Source organism: Bombina bombina, chromosome 8 (genome assembly GCF_027579735.1).
Source record: "Bombina bombina isolate aBomBom1 chromosome 8, aBomBom1.pri, whole genome shotgun sequence".
In the NCBI taxonomy this organism is placed as follows: Eukaryota; Metazoa; Chordata; class Amphibia; order Anura; family Bombinatoridae; genus Bombina; species Bombina bombina.
This window is the reverse complement of record NC_069506.1, coordinates 170,946,643-170,959,223: the sequence shown is the minus strand read 5'-3', so window position 1 is coordinate 170,959,223 and position 12,581 is coordinate 170,946,643. Positions and strand designations below refer to the sequence as shown.

Below are 12,581 nucleotides of genomic sequence, written 5' to 3'. Positions count from 1 at the left end.
GAACCGATGATGTTCCTTGTGGATAGGAATATGTAGATACGCATCCTTTAAATCCACCGTGGTCATAAATTGACCTTCCTGGATGGAAGGAAGGATAGTTCGAATGGTTTCCATCTTGAACGATGGGACCTTGAGAAATTTGTTTAAGATCTTGAGATCTAGGATTGGTCTGAACGTTCCCTCTTTTTTGGGAACTATGAACAGATTGGAGTAGAACCCCATCCCTTGTTCTCTTAATGGAACAGGATGAATCACTCCCATTTTTAACAGGTCTTCTACACAATGTAAGAACGCCTGTCTTTTTATGTGGTCTGAAGACAACTGCGACTTGTGGAACCTCCCCCTTGGGGGAAGTCCCTTGAATTCCAGAAGATAACCCTGGGAGACTATTTCTAGCGCCCAAGGATCCAGAACATCTCTTGCCCAAGCCTGAGCGAAGAGAGAGAGTCTGCCCCCCACCAGATCCGGTCCCGGATCGGGGGCCAATATTTCATGCTGTCTTGGTAGCAGTGGCAGGTTTCTTGGCCTGCTTTCCCTTGTTCCAGCCTTGCATTGGTCTCCAAGCTGGCTTGGCCTGAGAAGTATTACCCTCTTGCTTAGAGGACGTAGCACCTTGGGCTGGTCCGTTTTTACGAAAGGGACGAAAATTAGGTCTATTTTTTGCCTTGAAGGGCCGATCCTGAGGAAGGGCGTGGCCCTTACCCCCAGTGATATCAGAGATAATCTCTTTCAAGTCAGGACCAAACAGCGTTTTCCCCTTGAAAGGAATGTTTAGTAGCTTGTTCTTGGAAGACGCATCAGCCGACCAAGATTTCAACCAAAGCGCTCTGCGCGCCACAATAGCAAACCCAGAGTTCTTAGCCGCTAACTTAGCCAATTGCAAAGAGGCGTCTAGAGTGAAAGAATTAGCCAATTTGAGAGCATTGATTCTGTCCATAATCTCCTCATAAGGAGGAGAGTCACTATCGAGCACCTTAAGCAGTTCATCAAACCAGAAATATGCGGCTGTAGTGACAGGGACAATGCATGAAATGGGTTGTAGAAGGTAACCCTGCTGAACAAACATCTTTTTAAGCAAACCTTCTAATTTTTTATCCATAGGATCTTTGAAAGCACAACTATCCTCTATGGGAATAGTGGTGCGTTTGTTTAAAGTAGAAACCGCTCCCTCGACCTTGGGGACTGACTGCCATAAGTCCTTTCTGGGGTCGACCATAGGAAACAATTTTTTAAATATGGGGGGAGGGACGAAAGGAATACCGGGCCTTTCCCATTCTTTATTAACAATGTCCGCCACCCGCTTGGGTATAGGAAAAGCTTCTGGGAGCCCCGGCACCTCTAGGAACTTGTCCATTTTACATAGTTTCTCTGGGATGACTAAATTTTCACAATCATCCAGAGTGGATAATACCTCCTTAAGCAAAATGCGGAGATGTTCCAATTTAAATTTAAATGTAATCACATCAGATTCAGCCTGCTGAGAAATGTTCCCTAAATCAGTAATTTCTCCCTCAGACAAAACCTCCCTGGCCCCCTCAGATTGGGTTAGGGGCCCTTCAGAGATATTAATATCAGCGTCGTCATGCTCTTCAGTAACTAAAACAGAGCAGCCACGCTTACGCTGACAAGGGTTCATTTTGGCTAAAATGTTTTTGACAGAATTATCCATTACAGCCGTTAATTGTTGCATAGTAAGGAGTATTGGCGCGCTAGATGTACTAGGGGCCTCCTGAGTGGGCAAGACTCGTGTAGACGAAGGAGGGAATGATGCAGTACCATGCTTACTCCCCTCACTTGAGGAATCATCTTGGGCATCATTGTCATTATCACATAAATCACATTTATTTAAATGAATAGGAATTCTGGCTTCCCCACATTCAGAACACAGTCTATCTGGTAGTTCAGACATGTTAAACAGGCATAAACTTGATCAGAAAGTACAAAAAAACGTTTTAAAATAAAACCGTTACTGTCACTTTAAATTTTAAACTGAACACACTTTATTACTGCAATTGCGAAAAAACATGAAGGAATTGTTCAAAGTTCACCAAATTTTCACCACAGCGTCTCAAAGCCTTGAAAATATTGCACACCAATTTTGGAAGCTTTAACCCTTAAAATAACGGAACCGGAGCCGTTTTAAGCTTTAAACCCCTTTACAGTCCCTGGTATCTGCTTTGCTGAGACCCAACCAAACCCAAAGGGGAATACGATACCAAATGACGCCTTCAGAAGTCTTTTATAAGTATCAGAGCTCCTCTCACATGCGACTGCATGCCATGCCTCTCAAAAACAAGTGCGCAACACCGGCGCGAAAATGAGACTCTGCCTATGCTTTGGGAAAGCCCCTAAAGAATAAGGAGTCTAAAACAGTGCCTGCCGATATTATTAAATCAAAATACCCAGAATAAATGATTCCTCAAGGCTAAATAAGTGTTAATATCAATCGATTTAGCCCAAAAAAAGTCTACAGTTTAAATAAGCCCTTGTGAAGCCCTTATTTACAATCGTAATAAACATGGCTTACCGGATCCCATAGGGAAAATGACAGCTTCCAGCATTACATCGTCTTGTTAGAATGTGTCATACCTCAAGCAGCAAGAGACTGCAAACTGTTCCCCCAACTGAAGTTAATTGCTCTCAACAGTCCTGTGTGGAACAGCCATGGATTTTAGTTACGGTTGCTAAAATCATTTTCCTCATACAAACAGAATTCTTCATCTCTTTTCTGTTTCTGAGTAAATAGTACGTACCAGCACTATTTGAAAATAACAAACTCTTGATTGAATAATGAAAAACTACAGTTAAACACTAAAAAACTCTAAGCCATCTCCGTGGAGATGTTGCCTGTACAACGGCAAAGAGAATGACTGGGGTAGGCGGAGCCTAGGAGGGATCATGTGACCAGCTTTGCTGGGCTCTTTGCCATTTCCTGTTGGGGAAGAGAATATCCCACAAGTAAGGATGACGCCGTGGACCGGACACACCTATGTTGGAGAAATGAAGCATTTACAGCCCCCGCGAGCCTAACAGCCCACAGGGAAAAAAGTCAAATTTTTGAGGTAAGAAAAAATATGATAATTCAATGCATAATCCCAAATATGAAACTGACTGTCTGGAAATAAGGAAAGTTGAACATTCTGAGTCAAGGCAAATAAATGTTTGAATACATATATTTAGAACTTTATAAATAAAGTGCCCAACCATAGCTTAGAGTGTCACAGAAAATAAGACTTACTTACCCCAGGACACTCATCTACATGTTTGTAGAAAGCCAAACCAGTACTGAAACGAGAATCAGTAGAGGAAATGGTAAATATAAGAGTATATCGTCGATCTGAAAAGGGAGGTAAGAGATGAATCTCTACGACCGATAACAGAGAACCTTATGAAATAGACCCCGTAGAAGGAGATCACTGCATTCAATAGGCAATATTCTCTTCACATCCCTCTGACATTCACTGCACGCTGAGAGGAAAACCGGGCTCCAACTTGCTGCGGAGCGCATATCAACGTAGAATCTAGCACAAACTTACTTCACCACCTCCCTTGGAGGCAAAGTTTGTAAAACTGATTTGTGGGTGTGGTGAGGGGTGTATTTATAGGCATTTTAAGGTTTGGGAAACTTTGCCCCTCCTGGTAGGAATGTATATCCCATACGTCACTAGCTCATGGACTCTTGTTAATTACATGAAAGAAAAGCAGGGGGCGTGTCCAAGCAGCATCCATGCTGGATGCAAAAATTAGAACTCCAGAAACAATATAAATAATCTGCCGATTATTTGGGAATAAGTGACATCAACAGAAATCAATCCTGGAATTCAAGCTAGGAGAAGCTACTACATATATATATATATATGATTAAGGGTCTGCATTACCCGTAACGTTGCTGTCTGTTCATTTTGTCACCTTAATAAAGGTTTTTTTCACTTTTAAAGAAACAGTGCTGGAGCCATTCACTTTTTTCCTTTTGGATTTACATATGTGAGGTGAGCAGGACCCTCTGGCTACCGTGCACTTTGCCAACTAACTCTGAACTGTTACTTGTGCTGGACCTATTGCAATATATATATATATATATATATATATATATATATATATATATATATATATATATATATATATATATATATATATATATATATATATATATATATATATATATATATATACATACACACATACACACACACCACTATTTCATTGATTGCCTTAACTGGAGCCCTATTCCGGACCATTTAACATTCAGGCGGTGGCCTAGTATGAATTTTCCTTATTCCCTGGGTAAAGCAGTGAATACCTAACTGCTATTTGCTCTTACAACTGCCTTCAAACTACCCCTTGTATGCTTAACATTCTAGCCACTGAATACTCTACCGACCTCATCATGGATCATCAAGCCTTCAATCAAACCGCTAGTGGTTTATTGGTGGACCTTGAGCAGAAAATGCAAAAATGTTTTGACAGCCTTCGTCAATCATTGCTTTCAAAGGACACTACGGCTGAAGCAAGCTTATGGAAATGTGGAAACAGAGTCAATCTACAGAGTGATACCCTGATCTCAAATCCCACATACTCAATCCACCAACTGGATGCCTAGCAAACTCACAAAGATTCTGGGATTTTGTTGCAAGAGAACTGGTTTGAAAGCTCCGGTCCAGCTATAACGGAGGAATATGGATCGACTGTACAGCAGCCTTTTATAATCGATTGGTGAGCCTACACTTATACACAGAACTCAGCTTATTACTCTTTGTGATATGCCTACACGGGACAGTGCAGCACTTGTCACTAGCTGCTTCTGGTCAGAGTTTAAAACCTCAGGGCTTCATATCCACAAGATCCACTTATACTGAATCAAGCTGCCCACAGGATCCTATTTTTCCTCAGAGAGCCGGAATTGGGTAGCAAACTAATTGCTTGCCACAGAAAGTCTGGGGCTACCTCTCGTGAACTTTGCTCTCAGTAGTCCACTTAAAACACATAGTACTCAATGTATATGGACAGTTTCGTTTTATGCATTTACGGTTATAATATTGCTTGTTTACTTCACTTGCTATCTCTGTGTTATTACACGTTCTGACAGAAATTGTTATATATGTTGTGTGATTACCTGCACTGTATCACATACCCCTTGATACTAGTTAAGAGGTTCTAATTTTTATTTCTCTTCTTAAAAATTAGGTTTCTATTGCAGTCCTGCAGGCTCTTATAATTTATACAAGCTTCCTATACCTCCTAGGTTACTAGTTTGAAGTACATTCGATAATACATATCCAACTATATGGTGCACCTACATTATATTACCTCACCTTTAAAGTGTGCTGTTTGCGGCCGACACAGCATGTTACAGACTCACTAGCTACTATAGATATAATGCACACCATACTGTACCCCACCAGCACCTATTAACTAAGGACACTTCATTTCAAGCTTTATTTTAAGCTTGGTATAATTCACCAACATAAACCTGGACCTTTGGAGGGAATACAAACAGCAGAAGCATCTTCACACCTCTTAGGACTCTATATATGTCTGCATTTATATGTGTACTTACCCCATATAGAGGTCTCAATATAATATCGGTTATGGCTGACCATCGTTTTACACAAGATGTTTAACTTACACTATATGTTCATGCTCATTATGTTTTGCAATTCTCATTTATAGTAACACTCTAAGAAAGAATACTTATTAGAGTCCAATAGCATGTTTTTTCTTCTTTTCTCAATAGTAGAGTGTTAATATGATCATTTAAGAAGGTGCTATTGATGTGTCAAACTAGTCTATGATTCCTATAATTTTAAATTAGTATACTATTCATACACTATCAGTTGCTAATTATTCCTTACACCTAAGGCCCAAGAGTGGCAATGGCAAAGGCTAGCTCCCCATCTCTTTAAAACACTAGACTAGATGGGCCCAAAAGTGACCCCCTTGAACAATGTGGGGAACATTCGCTAACTTATAAAAATATAATTTATGCTTACCTGATAAATTTATATATGTCCACGGAATCATCAATTACTAGTGGGAATATCACTCCTGGCCAGCAGAAGGAGGCAAAGAGCACCACAGCAAAGCTGTTATATGTCACTTCCCTTACCCATAACCTCCAGTCATTCAGCCGAAGGGAAAATGGAAAAAGAAGATAACACAAAAGGTGTAGAGGTGCCTGAAGTTTTAGTTAAAAATAACTCTCAAAATAAAGGGTGGGCCGTGGACTCACCATATCAGGTAAGCATAAATTATGTTTTCTTTCCCAAGATATGATGAGTCCACTGAATCAACAATTACTAGTGGGAACCAATACCCAAGCTAGAGGACACAGATGATTAGGGAGGGACAAGACAGGTAACCTAAACAGAAGGCACCACTGCATGAAGAACCTTTCTCCCAAAAGAAGCCTCAGCTGAGACAAAAATATCAAATCTGGAAAAAGTATGCAGAGAGGACCAAGTTGCAGCCTTGCAAATCTGTTCAACAGAAACTTCCTTCTTGAAAGCCCAAGAAGAAGGGACAGCCCTAGTGAAATGAGCTGAAATTCTCGCAGGAGGCTGCTGTCCCGCAGTCTCAAACCAAATGCATTATACTACTCAACCAAAGAGAAAGAGAAGTAGCTGAAGCTCTCTCACCTTTATGTTTCCCGGAGAAACAAACAGCAAACTGGCAACAATTTTTAGTCATCTGTAGATAGAAAATAAAAGCACACACAACATCAAAGTTGTGCAACAAATGTTCCTTATGAGAAGAAAGATAAGAACACAGAAGGAAAAACAATTTTCTGATTAATATATCTATCCGAAACTTAGGAAGAAAACCTAACTAGTATGAATAACCACCTTAACTGCAGGAAAGATAAGATAAGGCGAATAACACTGCAAAACTGAGAGCTCAGAGACTCTCCAAGCAAAAAAGATAGCAATGAGAAACAAAACCTTCCAAAATAACGACTTAATATCTATGGGAAGTAAAGGCTCAAACAGAGTCTACTGCAAAACTTTAAGAACAAGGGCAAAACCCTAAGGGGGAGCAACCGACAAACACACGCCTGATGTAGACCAGTGTCTGACAAAAAGATAGCACATCTGGCACGTCCACCAGATGCTTATGTAGCAAAAAAGACCATGCAGAAAACTGACCCTTCAGAGTACTGACTGACAAATCCTTCTCCAGACCACCCTAGAGAAAGGATAAAAAAAATTCAGAAAACCCCCCGCTTAGACAAAACTAAGCGACCAATCTTCAAGCAGTCAGCCTCAGAGATTTAGATGAAGGAAAAGACCAAGAATCAGAAGTCCTTCCTCAGAGGTAGTCTCCAAGGTGGAAACATTTCCACTAGGCCTGCATACCAGATCTTGCGAGGATACGCAGGGGCTAATAAAAATCACCACCGCTCTCACCTGAAAATTCGAGTAATAACTCGTGGAAACAGAACAAACAGAGGAAAAAGGTATGCAAGACTGAAATCCAAGTAAAACGTCAGAACATCTATCAGGACAGTCTGCGGATCACATGACCATAAACCGTAGCTTCGAAACTTGGAGTTCTGTCAAAATGCCCACAGAAGCCAACTCCTGAAACCCCCCATGTGAGGGTCTACCTAGAGAACACTTCCGGATGGAAATGCTCACTCCCTGGGATGAATCATCAGTTTGTTTAGAAGTCAGACTCCCAATTGTCTACCCCTGGAAAGTGGATGACCGACAGCAAATGTGAGCTTCCTCCCACTGAACAATCCAAGTCACCTCCTACATGGCTAAGGAACCTTTAGTTCCTCCCTAATGGAAGATATAAACCCTAGAGGTGATATTGTCCGACTGGAACCAAGCTAGGGACGACTGAGGTCAAGTCATGAGAGCACTGCGAATTGCTCTCAACTCCAAGATGTTTAAAGAGGAGAGCAGACACTTCCGAGTCCATAATCCTTAAAGACCCAGACAGCTTACCAGCCCAGCAGGTTGACATCCGTGTGCACATCACCCAGGAATATCTCCAGAAACACGCGCCCAGAGATGGATACTCATGAAAAAATACTACAGAAGAAAGTCTCTTGTCATCTGATCTAAATCTATTCTTTAAGACAGATCCGAAAGTTCTCCATGTCATGGAAAATAGCAAAAGGAATGATGTCCATTGAATACCATCAGACCAATTCCCTCTTTACACAGGGTCAAAGAAAAGTGAAAAAAAATCAACTGCAGCTAAATCCAAACTCCCAACCTACTGGTTGCAAGATTGCTAAGCTATCCACCAGCTATTAAAACCTACTGTTGGCCAGACAGAAGACTGCAGAGTGGGGAAAAGGAATAAATCTTTGATTTTCTGACCTCTGAAAGACATCTTCTAGATAAAGAATAAAAACAAAATGTCCAAGCATACCACACCTGGTGTTCCCAGGCGGTCTCCCATCCAGGTACTGACCAGACCTGACCCTGCATAACTTCCGAGATCAAACAAAATCGGGTGCATTCAGGATATTGTGGCGGTAGTCCCAAATAAATTACCCTTGTGGATAGAACAAGGGAACTCTTCTCCAGATTCATTTCCCATCCCCAGAAAAGAAGAAGATTGGACAAGATCTCTTAAAAGAGAGTTAGCTCAAAGTCAGGATGATACCTGAACTATATATTGTCCAGAAAAACACACTTGCAATATCGCAAGACCTAAAGGTCTGACTGGGATGGCGTAAGCTAAGAAAAGTAGAGAAGATTCCGATTAAGGAAACAAATCTCTCAGGTCTAAGTTCATTATGAACAGGCCCACTAGAACCAAAGGAGAAAGGATACGACGACTTTGAAGGACAGAATCTGAAATATGAGGTAAATACCTATATCCCGTTCCCAAACTGGGACTGGAACTGTCACTCCCAGAGATAAAGACCCTGAATCCAGTTCAAGGAATGCCTCTCATCCAACTTGGATTGCAGATACTCTAGAAAGAGAAATCTGCCCATGGGAGCAGTGTTAATTTTGTAGACTAAAACTAGACTAAAATTACTATAAAACTAAAGAAATTCTGATGACTAAAATACGACTAAAACTAAAATGGCATTTTAGTCAAAAGACTGACTAAAACTAAATCAAAATTACATTTTAGTCAAAAGACTATGACTAAAACTAAATCAAAATTTGCTGACAAAAACATTTTATGCAAGGTATTAATCAATCCCTATCCAATTTCTGCTCTTTTGTAAAATTTACTAAACTTAATTTTATTAAATGTTAAGATAAAAAAAAGACATGTTATATACCACAACAGTTAGATCTGTTAAATCTGTATTGTATCTTTAAACCTTAATACCATAAATGAAATCAGGTTAATAAACCTTTACTCCAGGAGTATATAATGAGTTTGGAAGTTCTAGAGCAGTGCTAATATTGTTGCCGAAAATTTTTTGAATCTGAACAATTGATTCTTCCTATAGAAATAAGAATAACCCACAAGTATGGGTTTAAGTTATGCTGTGTCTGTGCTAGCTGCAGAAATTTTTTGTTGTGTTGAGTTACTTGATACTTGTTTTAATTATTAACAGAGAACTGGTAAAGTTTTTATATTGGGTAATATGTGCAATACAGCAAATACAGTTTACAGTTTTGTTTTTTTTATATTTTAAAGTTGAACTTCTGTTTGTTTATGAAACTTGGTTTTATTTCATTTTAAGTTTAATAAAGATGTTAAATATCACAACGGCTAAATCTGTGTCTGTATTGCATGTTTAGACCTTAATACCATAAATAATAACAGGTGTTATGTTTACACCTGGAGTATATAATCAGTTTGCAAATTATAGAGAAATGCACTTTAACTAAACCCCTTAGATTTTAGTCAACTAAAATCTACTGGAGATTCAATTGACTAAAATCTACTGGAGATTCAGTCGACTAAAACTAGACAAAAACTAAAACAATTCAGAGGACTAAAATACGACTAAAACTAAAATGGCATTTTCGTCAAAAGACTAAAACTAAGACTAAATTGAAATTTGACGTCAAAATTAACACTGCCTGGGAGTTAAACTTAGATTGGACTTGAAAATGCATGACCCAAACAAAGTCTCATCCTTAAAAGAAGACACTAGAAACGTGTATTTGGAGGAAACAGAAAGAATTTAATCTGCAACCGCAGAACTATAAAGCCTAGGCTTTACCACTAAATCACAGGTAGCCTTCTCAGCTGACCATAAATTTCAGCAACAATGCCCGGCGGCTAGTACAGCAAGTCTAATAAGACAAGACATTGCTCTAAATGAACAATTAAACCTCCAGCTTCTTACCTATGTCACAAAGAAAACTAGATTATCTCCGCAGAGATCTAAGTTCTCTGATTAAAAGTAGAAAGTTCCCTTCTACTAAATACACTGTGCATTTCAAGAGAGATAGCGACAGGAAATCCTAAAAAGGACGTGAGACAGGGAGAAATAGCCCCAGATTCTCTATAACAATCCTGTGAACATCTCACAGCACGTCTAGAACCCTTCCAGAGAGGAAAGAAAAATATAAAACTGATAAAGTTCACAAAACTCCAAAGGAAAGACAACGATAGGGATCGGTGTCATTCAGTCAGCCAAGACCTCCTAACAATATAAGAGGCTATGAAGCAAACAACTGAAGGATACCACTTCAGTAACAGATGAAGGAATTATACTGTCCAGATCTGAGATTTCAGCCTCAGAAACTAATGGCGAATCCTCACTAACTTGGAAGACAACCCTGCGTACCAGCATGTGGAGCAGAAACCCTCTTATCTGAGACTTAAAATGTCCTCTTGCCTTTTTCCCTGAAGTAAAGGAAAACAGACCAAGCCACAGATACCACAGAAGATACCTGAGCTTGCAACTTCTGTAAGCAAAAAAACTCCTCCAGGAGATTGAGAGGAACCACAGGGCACTGCATGTGATGCCATATAGGCTTGGGACATAAAAGGAGAAACCTGTGGCAGTGCATTAACAGCAACATCCTTGGAGACATGCAGTCCAAACCAATCTGTACATTTAATAGCATTTGCGAAATCAGAGTTACAGAAAAAATAAATGTTTAAACCAATTCTTAGTTGAGCAAGTCTTCCACACAACTTCAGCATCAGTAGAAGGAATTATACTGCCTGAATACGAAATTTCACTCTCAGATGCACCCGAAGAATCTTCATCCTCAGACTTCTGAGAGGAAATACTTTGATTAACCACTTCAGGATCAGAAACCTTACTTACTGTTTCTTTAAATGTCCTTTTGCGTTTTCCCTGCAGCATGGGAAAAGCAGAAGACACCTGGCCAGTAATATCTTGCAAAATAACTACAGACAGAGCATGAGAGGAAACGCAGGGCAGTGCATGTGCAGATTAATAGTATTGGGACACTTGAGGAGAAAGCTGCGGCACATCTGAAACAGGAGGCTCCTGAACAGCATCCGCCTTAGCCAATGATGGCTCAGGGTCAGAAAGTCTGTTTCTATAAGCTAAAGTTCTTTCAATACATGAACAAAAAGGTACTGGGGTTTCACCTGGGAATCAAAACATAAGCTACAGGTAACATCCTGCACAGCCTCCTGATCCATAATACAAAAAAAAAAATAATATATATATATATATATATATATATATATATATATATATATATATATATATATATATATATTTAAACAAAGGATAGAATACAGAACCAAAAAATCTGGATTTCCAAAGAAGCAAAAACAGCAAGAAGCCTTCTAAACAGCAGAGCCATCTGAAATATGTGCACCTCACTCTTACAGGAAGTGAAAAAAGCACCAAAAAAAAAACCTCTAACATCACAGAATCAGAACCTCCCTAAACGGGGCGGTCCTACAGCTGACAAAAAAAGCCTTTTTTTTTATTTTTATTTTTTAAACAACGTTCTTGAAAACAGGCTTAAAAACAAACAAAAACCCCCAAAAAAGTGCATAATCTGTTACTAAAAACGGATCCTCACTGAGCCATCAATAAAATAAATCACTCCTCGCATTAACAGTGCATGCAAAAACTGTCATAAAAACCTGCACCCTGAAAAGGAATAATAAAAAAGTCCCCCGCAGCGCTTTAGCTGAATAAGTGCCACATTTTTCCTGCTACATAGAAAAATAAAACTGGCAATTACCTCAATATTTATCTGTCCGGCAGCAGGACAGCTCACCTGGTTTGAGAGGATGCCATCCCTCACATGGACCTGTGGAAATACAGAAAGACTGAGTAAACTTACTCAGGCTATCTAAATAGGGAAGCAAAATGTTTTGGGAAAATGCAGTGAGGATTGTACCCCACAAGTTCCCAGTTGCTTAAAAGCCCCCATTGCCCTACTGAAGAGACTGACATGGGCTAAGGCTAGACCCTTTAGAAAGATCAGAGCAAACCTACTCTGCTTTAAAATAAAAAAATATTGTTTGTAGATCAGACACCAAAACTTCACCTCCTCCTTGCACCGCAGGCAAAGAGAATGACAGGAGGTTATGGGTAAGGGAAGTGACATATATAGCAGCTTTGCTGTGGTGCTCTTTGCCTCCTAATGCTGGCCAGGAGTGATATTCCCACTAGTAATTGATGATTCTGTGGACTCACCATATCTTAGGAA

General features: G+C 39.8%; 1 protein-coding gene and 1 pseudogene across 2 annotated transcripts in view; both read right to left on the bottom strand.

Annotated features, from left to right (window-relative positions):
- PPP6R1 (protein phosphatase 6 regulatory subunit 1) overlaps positions 1-12,581 on the bottom strand; it is a 602,143-nt gene that overhangs the window by 297,375 nt on the left and 292,187 nt on the right. The gene's annotated exons all lie outside the window — the stretch shown is intronic.
- LOC128639333 (uncharacterized) lies at positions 8,376-8,494 on the bottom strand (annotated as a pseudogene).